This window comes from Numida meleagris, chromosome 3 (assembly GCF_002078875.1).
Source record: "Numida meleagris isolate 19003 breed g44 Domestic line chromosome 3, NumMel1.0, whole genome shotgun sequence".
Classification (NCBI taxonomy): Eukaryota; Metazoa; Chordata; class Aves; order Galliformes; family Numididae; genus Numida; species Numida meleagris.
The window spans coordinates 65,779,471-65,802,584 of record NC_034411.1 but is presented as its reverse complement, the minus strand read 5'-3'; the positions used below and the strand labels follow the sequence as shown (position 1 = coordinate 65,802,584).

The following is a 23,114-nucleotide window of genomic DNA, read 5'->3' as shown; positions in this document are numbered from 1 at the left end:
GCCACACTCCCACTGCACCCCACGTCAGCCTGCAGGAAGATGTTGTCTCTGGAAGTATGCATGGAACAATCAGAGTAGCAGCAAAGCTTGTCACAAGAAATGGAAAGGAGGAATGGGAAACCTGGTGCATCACACAGGAGCATTGACTACCTCCTTATGTCACAGTAACGAGCAAATCCTCCTAGCTCCATGTGGAGGCTACAGGAATGGATGGAAAGATTTCACAGTGACTAGACATCCCCACTGCTCCCTCTGCACTATTTTTGCTCCTCACGTTTCTTACCTCTAGCATGCTTTTTGTTTCCTTTGTTTTTCAATTAGGCTTTGGGTTTCTTCTACTAGTTTTCAGCCACTCCTCAGCTGCGTGTAACAGCTACAAACGCAATAAGCAGATGCCACAGGAGCAAATGAAACTGCATTCCTTGCCTTGAGGCCCAGCATGTTGCTTTCTGTCAGTGCTTCTCATACTGTGCGTCTCCACACCAGAAGAAGAAAAATACATATAACCAACTACAGCTCTGTAAGCTGCATTTCCCATCAAGTAAAAAAAAATTAAACTGAAATAAAAGCTAACACCATCTTTCTGAAATTATCATTGAAAGTCAAAACTGATCAAGACTGCAACACTTACCAGAATTTCCCCCCCAAAAGAGCGAGTTTACATTCACCACATCTCCTCAAAAATGGCTCGAAAACATGCCCTGTAAAAAATGAGAAAGGGAAAGAAAAAAATTAGCGACTAGAATGTCACAAATTGTCACACTTCTTTCTCGCTCTGCTAGCGTTTATCACCAAACTTCCACTGTTTTTCCATTTTTACGGAATTAGGTAATTGGATTTGATCCCTCACAACTAATTATTACATTCCACCAGTATGATGCAAAATATTAAAATAATTGCAGGATTCCTTCAGACTGCCCAGACACATGTCACTGCCATGACAGCTCTTCATACACCAAGGATACAAGGTCAACAACATGAAACGAGCTGCAGTGTAAAGTAAATGTGCCAATTATTTTAGATCAAGTCCCAAAGAACTGGTCAACCTGGGATCTCCTAGTGAGTTTGTCTTACCAACATGTTTTCAAAATGTGATGCACGTAATGCTCTCTACAGCCTTCATGTTGGAATACTACACGAAGGAAAAAAAAAAGGGGGGTTGTGCCACATTACATTTTTAGACTATATTAATTGCCTCCCACTCTCTAGGAGAACAAAGAGGGAGAAGAACTAACAAAATGCAGTATCCAGTTTGACACACGCGAGGGCCAGTCTGAATAACAAGGAGAGAAGAAGTGACAAATGCCATCATTTAGCCAATGCTGAGTAAATTTCAAATGACAGCTACTCTTTATTTTTCCTCAAGGCGAAATCTTTGAAAGAACAGCTCATGGAGCACAGCCTGACAATGATGTTAAAAAATTTATTTTGAAAGTCCCTAGAAGATGGAGGAGCTATGATTTTGCTGGTATTCAGCTCTGGGAATGATAACTGCGCAGCAAATGGAGAAGGACACACATTTCAGTGTGTCCAAACTGGTGAGGTCAGACCGAACTTGAACTGCTTTCAGAAACACTCCCATTCCCTCCCAAGTACAGAGCAGAATTTTCCACGAGAGAGGCATCTGTGAAATTAATGCTGAATGAGTAACTTTACAACTATACACAGATGACTTAGGGGCCTGCATTATTGATGGAGAAAACCTGCCTCAGCTGCAGCAGCAGCAGATCTTTGCAGCAGTGCCTTTCCTGAAGGATGCTGTAAGCATTGTGCAGGAAATGAAGGGGCTAGGCTTCTCAGCTCACATTACTTTTACTGGTCCTTGTTGCAAGAAAAGCAGCTAGGAAAGTAAAGTCACTCTTCAGGAATAACCAAAGATGTCTTCTTTAAATCATGGCAACTGGATACACTGTTCTAAATCTTGGTTAGAGAGGAGACCTCCAATTTCATAAGGCTGAAATGTCATTTTGGGTGGAGAGTTCAGGGTGGGAGAAGAAAGGAATAAAAGCATGTAAAAACTTCAGAAGAAGCTTTGTGCAAGACTGTAGGAATAGACATTTTTAATCACACAACTGCAAAACAAAACATCTTCTTCCTTGCTTGCTTTCTTAGTTTAGTGATTGAAAAAAAAAAAAAGAAATGAAAACCAAAGAGCCTGGGTATACCAAGGAATAAAAAAAAAAAAACACAGCTTCTCCACCTCCCCCAACATCTATTGTACAGCTTGGCAGAATTCATGAAAACACTGAAAAAAAGATGGGTCTTAACTGCTATGCTCAGACTCGGGGAAGGTGGTTATTATTCCAGTGCCATCCATTTCCCTCCCTAGCTTCCAGGCATTTGGCCTGGAAAGGAAAATCAAGTCAAGAGACTACTTCTGCCTTCCAACTAATTGGACAGCATTTGCATGCAGAAAACTTGGAAACTTAGGAGACGAGCCGGGTTCAAAACAGACCCATAGCACCTCAGCTTCAGATTAGCTCATTATTTCCTTCTGCACCAAAAGACTAGTTTAATAATTCCCCTCAGAGAAATGATTTTCCTTCTACCTACGTAGAAGGAATAGTTATCTTTCTGGAGGACTTTGGATAATATTACTTATCTCCAAAATTTGACAATCACTTCTCAGAAAAGTGAGACTGGCTTTACTGGCTTTGGAGAATACAGCATAGGAGGTGCAAATAAATGAATACAGGCTTTGAGATGCACTAATTCTGGCTTTTTTTTTTTTTTTTTTTCCAATTAGTATAATAAATAGAAGAGGCAACAAAAGCTTTACCTGATCAGAATTACTAATGGAAGTGAGCTTTTCTCCCCTCTGCTTAAGAAAAGCTAAAACCTGGAAGTAACCATGTGACCATTCAGTGAAAGGTACGTATCTTCTGGAAAAGGCCACTTTTGCAAACAGTTATTTTAACAGAAAGCATTTTCCATAAAATGCATCGATTTGCTTCACTATGAAGGGTTGGCTAGAGGGCACGGAGGTATAACCTAATATTCAAAAAGCTGCTGGCACCATCTGAACAGAATATGGTAGATGTTTAGATTTGTTTGTTACCACAGCTAGTGGAAGAGTGGGGAAGGAAGAAGAAATGATGCAGGAGAAGGATGAAAACCTTTTCTGATAAAACACTGAACTTCCCTTCTACTTCCCATCCAAAAGCAAAAGCAAAATGAGGCTGTTTTAAAGCACAATCAATGGAATAGTATTAGATTTAAGCAACATGAGCTTCCTGCAAGTTGCTGCAACTCGCTACCCATCCTAGCCCAAAAATGCTTACAACAGGATCACCCCAAGCTATGACACCCGTGTTCTTGCCAAGGCAGGAGTGGTGTCCAAATGAAAGCTGCCCAAGCATCTAAATGGCAAGGCATAAAATACTTAGAAACCAACTGATGTGAGAAATCGTTCTGAATCTCAAAGAAGAAACTTTATTTGAAACATCTAAAAAAAAACAACAACAAACAACCACCACAAAAACAGTCTTGGGAGATAATCAGGCTCACTGTCTGCCAAGAACAGCCATTTCCTGTAAGCAGCACCAGCTTCAACAAATTGGAATTTTTTACTGAAAAAAAAAAAAACAACCATACCCCCTCCCTTATGCTGCACACATACTAGTGGTGCTTTTATGCAGTGTTGTGTAAAAGTTGGTCTTTTTTTGTACAGAGAAAAGTCTTTTGTGAAATACATTGTGGTAAGGAGAATCATGTTACCAGCACGCTTGGTTTCCTCACCTTGCCTACTTCAGAGCCAACCCCTGCTTATCCTCATCCGTTTCCAGATACGTTTTTGTCAGTTCAGACTGGGATCAAAGTTAAGTCTTACTGGCAAATGAAAAATCACTGACGGTAGACACAGTAACCACCTTTTTAATCCAAGCTTACTTTCCAAACTCCATTAACACCCACCAACTTCCAGGATCTTTGGATCAAGTCTGTGGTGAACAATTCTAGACAAGAGCCCACAAAAAAACCTGATTTCCATTAAAACAATAATAATTCACTGTCAAATAAAACAGATAAAGCCATGATTTAGTGCAGAGTCACATGGAGGATTCTGGTCTGGTACATACTGGAGGTGTTACAGCTTGCACGCAAGCTTGACCCAGCTGGAGGATGCAACTGGCTGAAACCATAAATAGTCTTAAGTATTTTTCAAATGGATTCTAGCAGACACAGTTCAGTTTGTGATACTCAGAGACAAAATGAAATCTAGATAATAATAAGCATCTGACTGTTTTTTATTAGTAACATGCCTTTGTTGCTGCCTTTTCAAACCTCAAGTAGAATCACACATCTCTGGTTCCTGGGCTATTTTGCTTGGTAACAATTGGTAAGAAGATGACTTTCAGGTTGGAGAGCAGTTTACAAATGAACATGCCTGGACCAGGGCTTGTAATCCATAAATGAGCTGGATCCACTTTGTAAAGAAAATGTTGGTTACTGTGCCAAGCAATACTCTTCTTTTTTCATTTGTTCTAATGTAGTTTGTGTTCATTATGCTACACACTGTATGAAGTAGGTTTTGGGTCACGAATTAATCCAGTCCATAGTGAGTTCCTCTGGCCCTATTGTAGCAAAGCCTGGAGTTCCCCTATTCAGACAGGCTGAAGACTTGGCTCAGCAGGAGGTTGCTGACACATCTTGAACAAACACATGGAATCATGCATGCTTAGTTTTATCTGAGGTGCATTTTCCTGATATTTCTCCCTTAAGATTTTTTTTAACTTACATAAAAAAAAAATAATAGCCATTTAAAAAACCCTTCTGAAAGCAACATTGAGCACAAGAAGAAAAAAATATCTCCTGCATGCTGAGTTTATAAAGGAACCGCACATCTCAAACTTAGCTTACATAAAGCAATCTTTTACCATGCAATGCCAGCTATATATAAAGCCCCCTTATCCTGTGAACATCTGAAAGCTTTCCAACAATGAAACGTTTAAAGTTTAAAGGAAGATTATAGGCTCGCTCTTACACGGGGACAGAAGCCTCACTGTTACCCTGAGCCTATTTCTTGCTTGGGGAGGGTCCTAGAGAGCAGCGCGTGACGCAAAGAAGCCCAGCCAGCATCGGGGGAGCAGGAGCTCCTGCAGAAAGCAGCCAGGACAGGCACAGCGCTGGGTTTCAGCAGAGGAAAAGAAATCATAACAGTGTTACCGGATTGCTAAGACTGAACATTACGAATCTGGTGATTCCTCCTGCCATGCAACAGTGACAAGATTTGAAAGAGGATGATGGCTATACAGCAGGGCAGGCATCCTGCATCCGTCATGTAGAACTCATTGAGTTTCTAAAGCTTCATGCAATTACCTGAAAGCTTTGTGCCGTTACAAGATATAAACAAGGATAACCAAGTCCCTCTCCTAAGATAGTCCTAAAGAAAATGTGTACTTTCAGAATAAAAACAAGTCCCCTGTCATCAAACTTGCACGTGCATGAACACCAGACCTTTCAAACTGCTGCCCTTTCTGTTTGGAGCAGTAGGAACTCTCCAAACAGACGTAAGGTCAATTTTGCAGTACCAGCAAGTCCTAAGAAGCAGGAAAGAGGAGAAAAAAAGCTTTAGGAGAATACAGAGGTCTTCCTTCAACTTTTTCTAGTTTTATAAAAAAAACAACTAAACAACCAAACAAACACAAAAACAAAAAAAATCTGTTAAAGATCATAAGCTGAACTATTTATTTTCTATACCGGTTAAATCTCCCTGCATACCAGATCTATTGACTTTAGAATATATGCTGCTGTGAGCCCCCATATCCTGCATATCCTTTACTGCCAGCCCTGCCCAAGCACACTGCTTGGTTTCCTTTTCCCTGGGATTTTTCAGTACCAAAGATAGCTTCAGTTCCTTACTGACGGTTAATATTGTCAGGTCAGTACTGGTGATAACAGTACCTCTTTCTCAACTTTCTAGCAGGATAAACTAAAGCAAATATTTCTTGCATTCAGCTGCTTTTCTAGGCCCCCACTTGCTTTGTAACACAAAACTATGGGTCCAGAGAGAAAGCCAAAAGCATAAAGGAATATAAAGCAACTAAATGAGCACTAGCGCATGGCAAGTGTTAATACAGGTAGAGGGTGAAGATGTTTACAGAGAAGCATTGAGGGTAGATGCAATGAATGAGAAGATGCTAACACGTTAAGAAATGTATCACATGACAGCTAGAAGTTATCACGAGCAAGTAGAGGAGAGCCCTTTGACTGAGAAGGAAAGAAAGGGTACTGGTGATAGAAAGGCAAGACGGACTGCTCCTGAATCCTGCCCTTTTAAGTCTGTTTGAGAAGATCCCATAACTCTAGGCAATCCTTGCCATCCACGCTGTTCAAGAGAGAAACAAGCATGTATTTCAGCTGCCTTCTTAAGCTGGAAGCTGATCTGCATGCTGCATACCTCACCAGCACTGCTGGACTGATCAGACTCTGAGTTAGGCATCTTCGGCCACTAGGATGGGTTGACCCACGCAGTACTCCTAGCCAGCTTCACGACGAGCAGATACTGAGACTGAGAATGCCATTCACACATCAGGGGCATGCAACTGCAGTGACAAACTTCAGTTCTCAAAACAGTAGAAAAATGACTTCATTAATTGCAGGAAGAGTGTTCACATTTCTCTTTACAGAAAAATGAGACGTGCTATGCACCAAACAATTTTTTTTCTTCCAAAAAGAAATGAATGGAGCCCATAGTCCTAAGAATAGATGGCACTCTCTGGCCCTCTTAGCTGGCCCTCAAGAATGCAGCTGGAGGGCACGAGGCCGGCAGGGCAGTGCATCCCTCCCTGAACTCCAGCCTCACACCCAGTGACACCAGAGCACTGTTTTTAGGACCAGGAACAAAGGAAAAAGAACAGCAAGAAAAGCAATAGCCAGTGTAACACAAGTATTTGGAAGTTTTAATGGTTGATTCTGTAGTTTGTCTCTTATGAAGAAGAGAATGTTTTTCTTCCAAAGAAACAGGAAAGACCCCAAAGTACTTCTAGAACAACCTCACTAAACAGTGTACTTATGAACTCCTTGCAGAAGTAAAAATCTTTCAGAAGTGTAAATAGATTGCAGTGTATGAGTAGTTTTTTAGATAAAAAAGACTGGTTTTTACAAACAATCCCCTGCCCTTTAACAGAGAATCTCACTTAAGCAATAGACATTTTTCTTTAATTAGTGTGCAAAGTTCAAATCAATGATCTATGATGTACTACAAAAATGATTCCACGTAAAGTGTATATATGTGCACTAAATATGCTGATGTTGCAATACCCAGAAACAGTCTCAAATCATGGCCAATTTACTTCAAAGGCTTTACATCTTAAAAAAAACAAACAAACAAAAAAAAAAACTGAGCATCTATCCTATATTCTTAGGACAAACTTGGATGAAAGGGAACCTCTGTATTACAAAGGACTTCTTGTAGCTCAGCCAATCCATGGATTTAGCTGTAACAGATTAGTCACCCCAAAACAAGCTACCTGACGTTTCCTCACAGGACTGACCCACCTCCAGGCAAGCACATGGCAGATCTTGTTCAAAAGAAAAGCAAAGAAGTTTAGTGGTGTGTGAGCAGCATGGAGCAAGCCACAAGACAGCTGGAGACTGAACACAGCGCAGGGCTCCATTCATGTGCACAGATTATAGTGGCTTCCTGTGCTATGTTCTTGACTGTGGAAAAAAAAAAAGTTTGCACATTTGGTGCAAACTACTACTAACTACTGCAATTCAAATATTGCACCAGAGTGAGACAAAGGAAGGGCACGGCCCACAAGGAAGCCACAGGCCAGCAGGCCGGGGCTGGCAGAGTCAAAGCACCCATGCTCAGCAGGAGCCCTGCCACCCATGTGCAGTCCCGTTGCCTGATGCGAATGGGAAAGATGCTGAATTTTTGGAAGAGCCAGCTATTTGTATACTTATTTCTTTATGAAATAAAAGCACAGAAAAAAGTAAACAGTGCAAGAAAAGAATACAGCAATGTGATTAAAACACAATGAAAGCGCTTCACTGTACACTGATTATGAACTACATCAAGCTGAAAACAAACTACTTCCTTTTCACCCTGTTCACATTTATCTTCTAAGATGCAAGGATGGGGAAAAAAGGAGGTTGTGGTTTTAAAATTGTGGAGCTTATCAAGTCCAAGATCAGATGAGTAGAGCAACCTAAGAAGAAAACATCCTTTCTGCCCACCTTCCTCCCCAAAAAGGAAGCCCAGCAGCGAGGGCCCATCTGCAGTGTCAGTATGCTGGTCTTTAAAGGATTGCTCTGGAGAGCATTTTTGCCTAATCTGTTTTTATCTTTCTGGAAGTTTCAAAACAAACAAATACTTCTTATTTTTCTGGAAGTTTCAAAATACTGTAACTTGAGGAATAGGCAATGTTATGTTCTGCTTTATTTTTTATAATCAGACAAGTTGCATAAAGCAAATAAACAAGGCCCTCATCTGTCATGCGACATAAAGTGGGGAGAGAGGAAGAGCTTTAAATTACAAAATCAGTACTGTGAAAACCTATATAAAGTAGCTGATGGGCTGAAGGTTGGGTGGGGGAGGAGAGAGTAAAAGAAGAGTCCGGTCTCTCATGGATTTAGTTATTTACTTATTTTCATGATGAGATTTCATGTTGGTGAATTCTGGATCCAGGAAGGAGAAAAACAACCCAAAAAAATCACTCTATTTTGACAGTTTACTTTCCAAACAAAAACCCTGCTCTCTAGCGGCTTCCAAAAAAGACTCCCACATAATGAATAACAGGAAATTAAATCCTCAGGACAACACAGCAGAAGTACAAATGAAAGGATTTCACAGTGACATAATGCTCCAGCCTGGAGTGTAGATCAAGTCTTTATTCCTTCACGCTGTCCTCAAATCCATCAGGTCCCTCCTTCGAAAGCAAGTGTCCCAGCATGAACCAGAATAAATGCAGGGCTCTTATAATTCCAGCATCATGCTATAGTAATATAAACCTCTTTGCAATACAAAAGCCACACAAAAGCATTTATTTTACTGAAATGTCCTATGGGCTTAAAATGTCATGCTCTTTTTAACTCCTCCCCTAGTCTCTTGTCTTTAAAGATTAAGCAAAAGCCTGTGTGGGGGAACGAATGAACTTGGATTTCCGGCTTGCTTGGGCCAGCCAGCAGCTCCCCACCCAACAAAACCGTAACTTCAGCTTTACCCAACCAGTCCCTCAGGCACAAGCCCATCACCCCATGCTGCCAGTCGCAGGCTCCGTGCCCTGGTGCCCATTGGCATGATCAGGCAGGAGATGTGGGACCAGCAGCTCCCTCCCCAGACAGAGGCAGCCCACCCAGACACAGGAATGAGGACTGACCCACAGATGTACTGTCAACAGACTCACTCCTGCTTCCTCAGGAAACCAGGCAAAAATCTGGTATTCCCCTCACTGCACCCCCCCACCCCACTCCCAACCATGCAGATGCACTACAGAAAAAATAATAAAAGAGAAGTATAGATGTAAGGCTTAAGGGCTGTGCTATATCCCAGAACAGCATCTGGATTACTGTCTCATGCATGTTTCAGAAGTGTCATTGGCTTCCTGTTTAATATTCTTGTTTTATTGCTGCACAAAGCCAGCCTCAGCTCTACCGGCAATACATAACTCTCACATCTTCAGAGCAGATCTTTAATGAGGGTGTTCTGCTTTCTTCATATTCAGAGCCTTTCTGTCAGTATCAGCATAATGCCTGAGTGCCCAGAATACAGAAAAAAAGTCAGTTCTCCCTTTTAAAACACAGCCACGGGCTTAAAGGGAGCTGGAGTGACCACCTTCCCCGCTCACAACAGCATCAGTAGCAGTGGTGCTTTTGTTAAGGCTCCTGCACAGGGCTGCCAGGGCCCTGAGTGCCCTCCAGAGCCCTGCGTGCCACCCCGCTGCAGGCCGCAGCCACTCCAGTCAGCCTGCAGAGAGCTGCTGCCCGATCCCAGCCTTTCTCGCATTGCCATGGTGACATCACCACCATTGCTGCACGCCTGGCCTATTTTTACAAGCCGGCAGTGGTAGGGGGTGTTGGTTACAGCCTGAATCTCAGCAAGGCCCAAAACTATCAGCTTGCCTTTTGTGCAAGAGAAGGGCCACGCTCAATGTGAAGACGAATCACCCAAGTTGGAAACTCTGCATTGCCTCAAAACAAGCAAAAATCTAGTGGATACAAACCCCAGCATGCAACTCAGGGAAGGGCAAGCAGGAGAGCCAGCCAGCTCCAGCATGCTGGCACCCCCAGGGGCTTTGGAGGCTTTCCAAGGAGAAGAGTGCTGTGAAAGAGAGACCTGGAGGACAGCAATAAAATCATCTTGCCAGCTATATAATGCGATGGGTGAGGGCTGCAGAAAACCCACAGTTGCCATTTGGAAACAACTGGGATGCACTGCAGAGAGTGGCAGCAGGGGTGGCTGGAGGAGAAGGATGGAGGATGATGGAGAGGAAAGCTTTGGTGCTGAAGACAGGCAGCTTGTGCAAATAAGAGAGTCCACAGAGGGACGCACAGGGGAGGCAACACTTAAGAAATGAGGGAGCTGAACAAGTTTCCTTTGCAAAGACATTCTGGGCAGACAGAAGTGTAATTTGTAGGGGGCAGAGAAAATGATGCTGCAGTAAATCAAGACTTGGATGTGAGTTTCAGCAGTGTGGTCTGGAGAGAAGAGATTGTGTGTGAAAAAGACATCACACACAAAGAATATGCTGAGCTCTGACTGAAGATGAGGGGAACTCTGAGGTGGACACACACAGATTTTGGCCTCAGTGAGGTACCCTGGTGTTGCTCATGGTGACAGACAAGAGATAATGGGGAGATCTGCAGGTGGAGCTGTGTCAATGGGTATCTGTTTCGCCACGCTGAATGAGGCTGCATAGCTTGGGATCCACAAAAGTGAATAAAGACTGAGTCTATGGCTTGGACAAGGGGAGAGAGGACTAGCTTTCTGCCCCAGTCATGAGAATAAGATACAGATATCTATACATCGATGATTCTGTGATGACTTTAGATATATATAATGATTTTTTGTGTATATAAATATATATTTTCATACATATATAATTGTAATAGCTCTGTCTACAGATGAAGGAACCTGAAACGTAACTCTGGTAAGAAGAACATGAGAAGGGGAAGAACACTGCCCTTCATCCCCTGCCAAACACAAAACTGGAAAAAGGCCTCTCCTACTGTTCCTTTTTTGTATCGTTATAGGTAGCAAAGCCCACAGGAGCAAAATGCTTGCCTGTTAACCCCATGGGAAATTTAAGCAGTCAAAAAAGAAAAAAAATGTTGTGCTAAAGAAATGACTGCCAAAGCAAAACACTGCTATTTGCAATACATTTCAAAGCTTCTATGACAGTGCTTACTCTCTCAGAGGGTTTGGGCTGTGCCAGCTCCAGCATCATGCAGCACAACAAACCTGGTGCAGTCAGCACCACGCGGCCGCATGCCTCACCGGCCAGCCCAGCAGCTACTGCCTGTGGCAGCAGTCACCCCGTGAACACAGAAGCCCATGTAGTACCAGGGACATGCATTTTGACCCAGTGATGGATGCATGATTAACCACGTGTCAAATCTGCCAGCATGCTGAGTGCTGGAAACAAGCAGCATTTTGGGAGCAGCGCATCTGGGTCACCGTCAACTCCTGCTGTGCCTGCAGGCATCCTGGGGATGAGCAGCAGGGAGCAGACTGAGGAATGGGGCTGGCAGCTCTCCTCTGGGCCACTAGCCAAAAAGCAGGGACCCCTCTCCTGGAACAGTTCTGCAGGTGTAACTGCGGTTATAAAAGCACATTCAGTGCCCCCTCCCCCACTACAAGAGGCTGTAAATCATTGAGAATTAGGCAAGAAACAACACACAAAGCATTCACAGGCTCTGCTTTTTCATGCTGAAGCTAGTTTGGACTCTTACATTTCAGAAATGTCATGTTTGATTTTGCCCTAGAAACCGCCCCATGAAACACAAGGCTCATTCAGGCGGCGCCCAGCCTCTGGCTGCGGCACGGGGCTGCCAGGAGCAGGGGACATCTGAGAAGGGGCATTCAGAGCAGCACGTGCACGGCCACAGCCACAAAGGCACTGGGTTATGAATTCTGGAAAATGTACGAATGGTATGGGCTGGCAGTACAGTCCCTGGGAGCACATATCCATAACAAGCCCATGGGAAACGAGAGGGGATATGTACCTGAGAGCCATAGAAAGGCAAGACTTGTATTTATTTATTTTTATTTCAGTATGAAAGCAAGCTCATTAATTTCCCCTCCAAAAACCATTTGCACAATCTGGGAGCAGCTGCAAGGGTCAGTTGTGTAGATTTCAGCAGTAAACATCACCAGCAACAGCTATGGGAGCCACTAAATCAATAAACACATTTTAAAATGAAAGAACACATGCCAGAAATGTCAAGTTCACTTCCCACACATGTATGCTTACATCTAATGGCAGAGTATCAACAGAATTTGGAACTCCCACAGCCCCAGTGCCACCAGCATTGTGGCTGGCAGCCCCCACTACCTGTCACACCCAGACCCTACTCCCTGTGCCCCGCAGCACTCACCACCAATGACAACTGGTTTACTCTATCACCTTTCCCTCCACTGGTCACATATGCTCAGACGCAGCTCACCTCGCTTTTAACCCATTGCATGGACACGGGGTCATAGCAAGTGCCTCAAAGCACCGCACACACAATAGAGCATTGAGAAAGGGAAGCACACGTAGGGAGTGGAGGCAATGTGGTCCCCACAGATGCATTTATAAAGAACAGAGAGTAAGAGAGAGCATGCTTCCTCATAAGCACAGATGTTCTATCAACCAGCTGAGCTCCCAGGTCCTTCCCTTTTCCAGACAGACACCTCACACCTCCCAGCTCTGTTAGAATTTCAATAGCCATCCCATGCACAGTAGGGAAGGGCATCCAACAACCCAGTGCAGAAAGCTGGTTTAAATAGAAGTCAAAAGTCTTCCCTAGAGGAGAGGATTTCCAGCACCAGACCTACACAAGAAGAAGCAAATAAAAAGCTGCATTTCTTCAGTGCTATAGACATGCCATGCAGCAGGGACTGCTTATCTCAGCAGCATTCATGTTGCTCGAGCAGCACCAGAAAGGCATTTTTCTCATGGACAGGCTCTGCCTCACTCTAGGATTCACAGCAGAGCAATAATAAGGCTCTCAACAGTCCTGTGCAGCTCTCCAGGGCTGCAGCAGTGGCAGCATCCAACCACAACTGTGGCATTAGGAGAGAGCAGGGCAGCACAAAGTGTGGTGGTGTGGTCTCAAATCAGTGAGCACAGACTCCAGTAAGTTCTGCCCTACTTGCCTTCACAGCAGACGTGTTCAAAGGTCCCTCTGCTATCAGCAATAGACAAAAAGGAGTCACCAGAGGCCTATTGATGAGGCTGACTCCATCACTGCAGAAGGGACAGGCCTACCTCTCGTGTCGAGGGGAAGTGCTGATGTCCCAACGAGCACGTGCAAAGCAACAAGGACATACAAAGTATTTTGTGAGCTTGGAACAAAACCCTGCTTGTAGGATTCATTTAGTGAAAGAATGTATGTTAACAGAGCAAGCTATTTATAGCAACTCTCCATAGAAATGAACTGTCTCTTGGTTCCTGTCCCTGTAAAATGCAGCTTTCTCAGCAGAGAAACCGTCTCTTTAATCCAAAAGCATGGGAGACAGGGGGGCAGGGGAAGGGGAAGCTGCTGCCTGCCATACCCCTGTTACCCCAATTATACCAGAGATAAGGTCTCCCTGTGCTGGCAGCAGAAGCCTTCCCTCACAACTGGGGCCCATGCACAGAATTGCACCATTCTTCCCCGGCCCGTTGTGCTGAAGAAGCCTGACTGAAAGAGCTGCCTGTATGGCAGCCCCATCCTTCAGAGCTCCACCATGGCCACACCGAGGGATGTTGCAGGGACTGAGATGGATTGCTCCTCTTCTAAGCTCCACAAATTTAATTTTGGGCTTTATTCAATATTAAAACATGCCAGCCTAAGGACGACTACGGTCTTTTGAGACAGGAAGAGACCACTACAAACTGCCATCAAAAGATCCTAAACCAGGGCATGTTCCCATCTCCTCACATTCTGCATACTCTGAAATAGAAGTATATGTACTGTGTATCACACACAATCAGCCAACTTGAAAGCCACACCCGTGTACATACATGCTTAGGATGTTACACAGTCTGCAAAATTGTCACACCAAGTCTCACCTACATGCTACAAATGACCCAGATCCACAGCCCACTTACCATGTGAGCCTTTGTTTAAAACACCAGTATTTCCTCTAAAGAAAGCCTGCATGGGCATGGACATACATCATCTCCCTTCCAAAATCAACACTGCGATGTGGAGACTTCATTTCCAGCATTCCCAAGAAGGCCTGGCACCAACAGCTGGCACACGCTGCTGCTCTGAACCCCAGAACTGGGGCACTTTTTGTTATACTTAGCCATTCACCATTCAAAAAAATGAAAAAAAAAAACCAACCCACAACAACCTATTTTAAAGAAGGAGGGAATAGTGAAATGCTGTGCAGAAATAAATGAGTTTTCATGGATAACAATAGTTTAGTTTAGGCTTTCAGGCTTTTTTCCTATGCAAGACAATGAGCCACAGTTAAAGACGTGCTTGCCCCTCCCTTTAATGTAAAATGAAGCTAAAAGCTTTATCTAGGGATACCCTACACAATGAAATTTTTTGAAGGCAGAAAAACTACACAAAATGAAAGAAGAATGCTAACTGCTTTTCATGTCTTGTTTGTCCTAAGATCTTCCCTACTGCTTATTTTTCCTATCCGAGCTTAATAAATTATTTCTACCAGTTTACTCAGACAAGAAAGAAGCTGTGTAAACTGCAAGCATGTGACTTTCCTTAATATAACAACAAGCTGTTCTGGAAAAAAATAAAAAAGCAAAACACAACAGGTTCACTCTTTAAAGTATAAGAAAGTAGGTAAACAAATGCATGAGAAACTAAAACACACACATGCAAACAGACAAGCCACACAAGAAAGACTTCTAACTAGCTTTCCCTCTTCTTATTTGCTTAAATATATTCGTAAAAGAAAAGATGCAATTAATTCTCCACATCCATCTGTATGGGAGCTCTGCTGCCTGTTTTTGGTGAAACAAGACTGTGCTTTTAAATACTTGAGCCTGGAGCTATTTGTCAAAAAATAAAACCGCACCACAGTGTTCAGAGATTACAGCTTGGACCTGATAGGGTGAAAGGCAGAAAATAAGATGTTTGGTCTACAGAAAAGGTTTTTACTTTTTTTGGCAAAAGTCTTTTTTCATACTAAAATAACCTCACATTTTCCAGGTGGAAGCATACATATTCTCACCATCCTCTGCTGCTTCCAAATTCTAGACACAGGATCTTACAACTCACCCTTGCCCCTAGATATCATCCATGAGTAGCTCTCTGATAAAATCCCTCGTAATTGGTTCCTGCTTCGTTTCAGTATCTCACATCGACACTTCTTGTTGGTGAGAAATAAAAGGGCATATCTTAAATCTAGTGATTGTACCAATAAACCTAAATTAGACTAATGGGAATGCTGAACCCAAAATAAAGCTCTATAAGCTATAGAGCAAAGATAGATCACAAGACTTTATTAAACTATAAATCCGTTGATTACAACTATATTTTCTAAAGACAGAATTATCTTAAGCTAATTTGTTGCCCAGCATAACAGCATTTGGTGTCTATAATGAAAATTAGATTATGTCACAGTAATTTTGTTTATAATTTTAGATTAACAGAATTAGACACAGAAAAGTGTTCACATAGATGAAATAATGAAATGCAATATGTGTTCCATTTATTTTCCTGATATAACATTTGGTGTTCTCTAGGCCATAAGCAAGCATCTTGATTCACAGGTTTTGAAATTATGTTTGAAAAGGGTAATTTCTCCTTCTGTATTCCACAAAGACTTAGATTAAGCCAGTATATGACGTTACTTTTTGTAAAGGCATAGATCCAGTACAAACTGGGAATGCTGACGAAAACAGTCCTAAACTGCTCCTGCTCCTCAGGTCTTCATGACTACCTTGGCTCAACACTTCACCCATTTGTTCCACTGCACTGACTGCGGGATCCCAGGGAGACCAGAGTTTAAAGTCAATCACTCAAAGACAAAATGTTTTCTTTTCAGTGTGAATGCAGCAGTAGGTGAGCAACATGGAACAACAGAGCAGAAATTTCAGAGGTTGGCTGTGCAAGCCCAAAGACCTGTCTTAAACCATATACTTGAAGGAAAAGCTTGGAAAACTCAAAAATATTTTCTTGGACTGTCTAACAGCTCCAATTTGGAGTCCTTCAGACTCACAGGTCTGATAGGTTGGGACTTGGAGATTTTTTCCACCAGCTTACTCACTGATGACTGATAAAATCACAAATCTCTGTATGAAAAAAACACTGTCCAAGCTCCTGCACGGCCCTTTCTCCATCACTGACAGTGGCAGTGTGTGATCCGGTTGCTCTCAGTAAGAGCTGCTACTCAGACCCTGTCAGAAGGAAATCAGTGACGTTTGCTCTGTCCCAAGCCACGGGTTTACATACAGGTTGCTTGACAGGACTGTGAGCAATGTTGTTGCACAGACAGATCTTCTTCCCTGCTTAGCCTCTCCACTCTGAATCTGCTTATTTACAGCAGCTGGAAATTAACTGCAAAAAAAGATTTTTTTTCTTTCTAACAGTGGCTATTTTTAATTCTCTCTGTCCAGTTTCCAGGAAAGGAAAATGAGATCTTGCTAGCTTCAGTTCTTTATTTTGGCCTGCTGCAAATATCTGAGGTGTCAGTAGCCCTTTTATCCACAAGTTAAAGAGCACCAGTGACACACTCTAAGGAAGCAGCCCCCAAGCCTACTCTGAACAACAAACATAATTACCACCAGCACCGACTGTCATTTGTCAAAACTCAACACTATTCTTGAATCAGAGTGCATGCTCAGTAATTTTTTTTTTTTTTAATGAAGTGACTTCAAACTAGTCCAACCAACACATGTAAGGTGTGTGTTGATGTCCTTGGCAGTCACTGGCTTTCGAAGTGATAATTATTGGCAGTTCATCAGCCTTAGCAGTTTGAGACAGGCAGTTTGACAACGTTAGTGCACCGTGCTGAAACAAAACCCCAGTTCCCACAGGGACTATGGTGCACACTTTTCCTTTCCTGCTGGTTGGATTGTTCCTAGAGCTCTGCTGTGAGCTGGCAGATCCTCCCCCTGGCCCCGCACCACTCCTCAGAGGAAAGCCAGCCGGGCTCCATTACATCTCCACAGCATATGCCACTAAAAAAAATAATTTATTTTTACAATGTGTTAATTGTGCCTCCGCTGCCATGTGATTGCAAATAGCTCTGGCAAACAACTGCACCTCCATGAATAAAAAGTTTGTCTGACCAAAGAGTAATTGGAGTTGCTTGGCGCTGAGGGTGAATGCAGCAGTGCTCCAGCTGACATATCTCATAGACAGTCCCATCGGGTCTCCTGTACTCACTTGTAAATGCAAAGTACAGCAAGAAAACCTTTCATGAAGCTCTGGAGTTAAAAAAGGGAGGTTTCTGGGCAAACTGAAATACTGGCCTCCTCAGCCTCTAAATGACTGAATTTATCTCCTAGTCCTTTACATTCAGTATGCCACAATAAAGTGTCTTTGTAGATGAACTTAAACAAGTTCTATTTTTTCCTTGAGCAGATGGAGAATTTTTATTAAACACACCCATAGTCACAAAGTAAACTGACATTAAATGAATACTAGCAAGAAAAATATATCGCTTGTATACTTTTTTTTTTTTAAAGCCTTGGAAACTGATCTTCCACACTGCATTAAAAAGCTGCAAGACTCAGGTGGGTTGAGCAAGTTCAATTCCAAGCACTTAACCTGTCAGTGCTACACCCTCTTCCAGCCAACCTTCAGTGCTACTGATGCTTTTTGCTTCTGCTAAGCCAATTTCATGCTATGAAGTATTCACGTGATGCAAACAGTTGTCAGCTATGCATGGTTTTCCCCTCTCACACGTTTTTACACCCTCTGCCTTTCAGAGTTCCTAACATCAATCTCTCCGTACCAGCAATTTCGAAGTTTCTGCCACTGAGGAGAACTGCACTGCATCCTGTAGATGACAATAGAAAAAAAATCATCGTTCTCATTGTCAAGGATTTTCTGGAGCAGAATCTTCACTAGGGAAAACCAGATGCTCTACATCAAAAGGACCAACACACGAAGGACCCCTAGAGATGTTGAGCATGGATGCTTTGCAGAGTTATGCATTTGTCTGATCACTCTTCCTGACAATATCAATGGGAAAATTCCCACTCACTTCTATAGACGCAAGCTCCCACAGACGGGGAAAAAACACAAAGCATGGCCAGCTGCTTCCTCCTGCCAGTAACATGGAAGAGGTTCCTTTCACAGGGAAAACAGTCAACTGCAAAAGCTGCATTTCGAAAATTACAACTGTCCTCTTCTAAACTAAAATACGACATCTGGGTGAAAATGAAGGTAGGCCTTCAGAGGTAGAAGAGACAAGCCATGTAACCTTTTTATTTGAAAATATCAGATATGAACTATGACCCTTCTTTTCATCTTAACTCTGCTATCACGGTCTCAATCCCAAAGCAAAGTGAGCTTCAGAAAGAAAATGAGATGAAAACCCTGAACAAAAGCAAACCATGGCACGTAGTAGAAAAGCAAACTGGGATGCTCCTCCAGGGGACTTCCCCGATTCCCCCTATGGCAGGGGTGCTCCTTCCCAGCTCTGCAGGCACCCAGCACCACAGCAGGTCCATGCCTGGCCAGGGAATGCCTCTTCCCAAGAGCATCTCCTGATGCTCAGAGCACGATTGATGTTTGCTCTTCCAGCATCTCAGGGAAAGCATTAATCGTAAAAAATAAGGAATGGGAGAGGAACTGAAGAGGAAATGCAAAGGAGGGCAGGCTGTTAGTGGATATGGGGTTAAAAGAAAAACTACCAGCAGGCAGGAAGTTCTTAATAAAAGGTGAAGAAAATGTAATTTCAGTTTAAGTCAGTGTCAGGTGATGCTGCCCAGTTAGTGTAGGGGAACGTCAAGGACAGTGAACAAGGCGTGGGTGGGAGGTATGGCCACCCAAAACTCCCCGCCAACGCTCCCTCCTTCGCACAGTTCCACCCACAACACTGTCTGCAGTCTCTGTTCCATGAGGGCTCAGCCCAGCTCTGCACAATCCTGCCCAAGTGGTTACTAGGGCACGGAGGCACAGCTGACAGCACATGTGAAAGCCAGGTCAGAAACACATGCAGGTTCTGGTCAGTCTCTCCTCTGGGAGATGTCCTGGGACTTCCACAAAGACTCTCTTCTGCATGCACATGCCCTGACTGATCAAGCAGAATGTCACCCGGTGAGAAATACCCAGACTCTGCTCAGATGAGAAGGGAGGGGTATTCCCAGCAGAGCCTGCGTAGGCTTTGTGTCACCAGTGTTTTGACAGGCAATGAGACGTGTACAGCTGTCACTCGAAGATGTACATACAGTATCATCTACTGCAAGCCACCGTTTAGCACATCTCTCTGAACTAGAGGAACCTGCAGGAAGTGGCAGGGGTTAGTGTCCCCTTTGCAGGGCTAGTGACCAGTGTTGGCAATGGCTCTCATCCCTGAGAGACAGCCTGTGTTGCTGAGGACACAGATTCTGGCCTCACCTCCTCTTCCATCACCCAGAGTTCTGGGCAACAACTAAGGAGATCACAGCTTTCTCAGATATGACAAGTGGTAAAGATGAAGATGGCAACCATTGTTAAAAAACTTAGGGACAAATCCAAAAATATATATTTATGAAACTGGTTCTTAAATCCTATTCAGTGTAAATTGAAATTCTTAAACACTTCTTAGGCTTTAGCCCTAAAACAACATTCTGAATAATCACTTGATTTCAACTTCAAGGTTTTTTCAACTTCACATTATTTCATGTAAGAGAACATTATAAAATAACTACATCATGCTTATTTAAAAAGAAAATCAGAAAGCCTTTGGTATGCACAAGTGATTTTTTTTTAAAAAAAAAAAAGGATTTTAAAGATCCAGCATACACACTTCTGAATGTAATCTGCATTAGAAATACCCCTCCAGACAGCTAAACACAACTGTAAGCAGCCATGAGATTTATGCATGCACATAAAACACAGAAGCTTTCATTATCTGTAACACGACTGACATGGGTGACCATGCAACTCTCAGCTTGCAAAACTGTAGTTGTGATTAGCTGTGGGTGCTTTGAAGAGGAAGAGCACTTGGTAACAGTGGGGTCAGTGGGTGCATACACCATTTGATTCTGCAGTCTCTCTAGTTCCTCCACTCACCCCAAAAGAACATTCTATCAGCCTTACCATATTCAGGTGAGCATCCAAAACAAATTCAGGCAATACTTGAATAGGCTTTCTACAACCAATGGAAATGGCAACTCACTAAATAATCCCACCTGTTTTGGAGAGGATGGCCTGAACATGGTGCTGGAGACAAAGGAACAGTTATCAGTTACCTTTTTTTCTTTCTAAATTAAAGTTTCCTTCCTTTCAAATGCAGATGCCTTGACCACTGCTTCTTTAGAAGAAAGAGAGAACAAACTCTTCCATCCATTCCTCTCCCAGATGTTAATGTGGTATTTATGTGCCCATTTCCATTGTTCCCAGCAGTGTATGTAGGATTGTAGAGGAAGAAAGAGATAATAATCCACAATTCAACAAGGACAGTAACGATGCTCTTTTGCTTGTCATTTAGTAAGTTGAGCCAGATCCCTCATGACAGAAAAGAGCTTCCAGTTTAAATAGCTTCTTTGTAGTGTTGCTTCATGGAAAATTTCTACTGACACCATCATTCCTTTGGAAGTGCTTGAGCAACAACTTCTTCCTAGCAGAAAATGGTGTCCCAAAAAGGAAATTATTCCAATACTATCTACAGAATCTTGTAGTCAATGTCTCCCCAGCTCTCAAGACCAATACTGGAAAAGAGTAAATAAACTGGGATTGCACATGTGTGGTTTCCCTCAGCCACATGAGGGAAGGAAAAACTCAAGGCTTTGACAAAATTTGGCAAAATTAAAACAAAAAAATAAAAAAGTCTATTCACTGAAACACAGGTCACTTGGTGAAAGCACCACCTCTGGGTGCCCCCATTAAGAGATGAAAATAATGAAAACAGATTCCTTATTTTCTTAGAAAGCTCAGCACAGGGAAAGGTAGCTGGAGACAAATGAAACCTTAAAAGCTCATGTGATCTTCTTACGAGAGACAGGTTTGTACACTAAGAGCATGAGCCTACTTTGCTCCCAACAGAATGTTTCCCTCTCAATGCCCAGGTTTGCTTGCCGTGAGCGAAGTCCATCTCAAACACAGAAAAGCAATCCTCCTTGCTGCCCAGGTGCTGCATGTAAAATGACCTCCTTCCTTTGCAGCTGAGCAAAAAGTCTCGAGCAGCACCTCAAAAGGCACCACTACACTGTAGTAAAACCAGAGACATGAACAACTATTATTCCTTCTTCCTCAAGGCCGCATGATTGTCAAGATAGCTACATTACTGCACTGTCAGTTACAAGCTCCTACACAGGACGACTCGCTCTGCACTTACCAGTAAGAACCGTTTCACAGGAACAGATAATCTTAGCCTTTTATCCACCAGTTTCCTTTTACAGTTTAAAAATCGGTAGGTAGCATTGCCACCTATCTGCAGATTTGTCTTCAGACAGAGCTCTGCCCAAAACCGTCTCTTCTTCCTGTTCAGAAATTAAACTTTTTTTCCATTTAGAAGACCTTCCGAGTTTGCTGTTGCAGCTCCGTCACCTCTCTTGCTCTGCAGTCACACCAGAAAACGACAGAGCCACACAATTCATTTAGATGCTGTGTGCCATGAGATCAGAGGTTTTATGCCAGTGCTTCCTCTTCACCTCTGCTCCTCCAAGCCCACCAGTACGTGCGGTTACTACCACTTGCTCAAACCAGTAATGGAGCTGGGCGTAGGACAGCAACTACACAGATGACCTCTGCCTCTGAAGTGCTTCTCTTTTTCTCCAGTAAAGCAAATATAGGTGGTTTCTTTTGAACGTCTGTTCACTGTTTCTTTGGTGTACATTGCAACACAATTCAGCTTTAGGATTTTCTACAGGAAATAAGTCATCTGCAACCAGCAAGTCACATGCTTACACTTGAAATAATGCTACAGTTATGCCAACGGGTAGCTGAGAGGCAGCTCTACACTGTGTGGGAAGGAGAGTTCAGCATATGGTGATGGTGACAGACTGACATCTTGGAGACCAGTCTCCCACCTGATCACAGGACAGCTGCAATGAGCACTACGATGCAGGAAGTGGCATTTGTACAGGACTGGGTATTACCATCCTGCAACTCAGAATATCCACAGCAAATAAGCCGGGCTTTGCAGGTCTGAACACACCGAGGCTGACTTAACTGTTAATATAGGCACAGGCAAAACCACATTCATTACCATTTCTACTAAACCATGTGATGAAACAGTACTGTTTCCAGATAGGGACAAGATTGCTTACTGTAACAAATCTGCATCCAGCTTTTACTAACATGGCTGATTAGTATCCTGATACTTCATGATCATCAGAACTTGGCTACCTTATAAATCAACTTACTACACCTAATACAGTCCACAGAGGCATTTATCTTAATGACGGAAAATACACAAAGAATCATCCTATAAGACAAGTCTGATTTCTTTGATTATTCTGATTAGTGGATACCGATCACTTTGAAACTTTATACAATTTTTATTAATACTATTCAGGTAAATGGAAAGAGATATTCATGATTGATTGCTTTAAGGAAAGAATGAGTCAGGATGTAAAAGATTGTTTATACCAGATAAAAAAATGGTGGAAAGACCAGCTAGCTTTAGATTTGCTTCATTTTTTCCTAGCTCAGGATGAAGCTAGGAAATGGGAGACTTGAAGAATCCTCTTTGCCTTCTAATTCATACAGAAATAAAAATGGAACAATATCTGAAAACAAAACAAAATTAAAAACAACCAGCTGTGCTTCTCTTGGATCATGGAAAGCACAAAACATGAGAGAATGCAAAGCGTTGATAAATACAAAAGCCATGACCCCTGTACTGCACTAAA

At 42.8% G+C, this 23,114-nt stretch overlaps 1 protein-coding gene across 7 annotated transcripts in view; it reads right to left on the bottom strand.

Moving 5' to 3' along the window:
- Positions 1 to 23,114, bottom strand: part of FYN (FYN proto-oncogene, Src family tyrosine kinase) — a 131,816-nt gene that overhangs the window by 76,398 nt on the left and 32,304 nt on the right. For 5 of the 7 annotated variants that reach the window (XM_021392964.1, XM_021392962.1, XM_021392966.1 and 2 more), the window contains exon 2: positions 632 to 701. The gene's annotated coding sequence lies outside the window, so the exon portion shown is untranslated. Of the gene's footprint in view, positions 1 to 283; positions 476 to 631; positions 702 to 21,595; positions 22,064 to 23,114 lie in introns of those variants that run through there. The other 2 variants (XM_021392965.1, XM_021392963.1) reach the window with 2 other exon arrangements.